This window comes from Bison bison, unplaced genomic scaffold (assembly GCF_000754665.1).
Source record: "Bison bison bison isolate TAMUID 2011002044 unplaced genomic scaffold, Bison_UMD1.0 scf7180017864316, whole genome shotgun sequence".
In the NCBI taxonomy this organism is placed as follows: domain Eukaryota; kingdom Metazoa; phylum Chordata; class Mammalia; order Artiodactyla; family Bovidae; genus Bison; species Bison bison.
Genome location: NW_011494888.1, coordinates 3,719,488 through 3,720,528, shown reverse-complemented (window position 1 = coordinate 3,720,528; position 1,041 = coordinate 3,719,488).

The following is a 1,041-nucleotide window of genomic DNA, read 5'->3' as shown; positions in this document are numbered from 1 at the left end:
TTACAGTTCCCATTCCAGGATTTCAGAATCGGGAGATATTTCCATATTAGAACGATCAAATCAGCGAATCTGAAGGGAAACCAATCCTAAATATTCATTGGAAGGACTGATGCTGAACCTCCAATACTTTGGCCACCTGATGGGAAGAACTGACTCATTGGAAAAGACCCTGATGCTGGGAAAGTTTGAAAGCAGGAGAACGGGGCGACAGAGGATGAGACGGTTGGATAGCATCACCAACTGTATGGACACGAGTTTGAGCAAGCTCTAGGAGTTGGTAATGGACAGGGAAGCCTGGCTGTGCTGTCCATAGGGGTCGCAAAGAGTCGGACACGACTTGGCTACTGAACTGAACTGTGAACGTGCCCATCCACATAACTGTTGGCGGCATCAGAAAAAACTAGTTCGGCGGTTTGGCTTCCAAACCAAGGCCAAAAGTGCATGTCACTAACAACAACGCACCGACACTCTCACTTAGCCACACCAGCTCAGGAAGAAAATACGATTGGAGGCCTTAGGAGATGACGCATTTCCTGCGCGCTGCGGAATCCGGAAGCCAAGGAGGTTCGGAAGCGTGGAGGCGGGGCCTGCGGTGGGCGGGCGCCGCTGAGGCTTCCGGCGCTGGCGCTGAGCTTCTGGCGTGAGCTGAGATCCGGGGCGAGGCCTCCTTCCCCGCGGCAGCCTGTGGGGAAGCGGGGGCGGGGCGGGGCGGGGCGGGCGCTCGGCCTTCTGACTACCCAGGCCGGCCGAGGAAGAGGTGGGCGGCTCCCTGAGTTGGGTTCGGTTCGGCGGCTGTGGTTGCGGCCACTGCAGTCGCGCTCTTGCTGCCTCCGCATCCCTCACAACCCACGGCCTCGCCGCTGGCCTGCCGCTTGACCTACGGCCGTTTTGGGCCGCAGAGCCCATGAGAGCGCGGGACCCGCCGCCGCTTTTGCAGCTGAGCTGTAATCCAGGGGCGCCCGGAGCCGACGGAGGCATGACCGCAGCATGAACGCGGAACCTCCTGAGGAGAAAGCAGCGTCGGAAGCGGAGGCAGGAGCC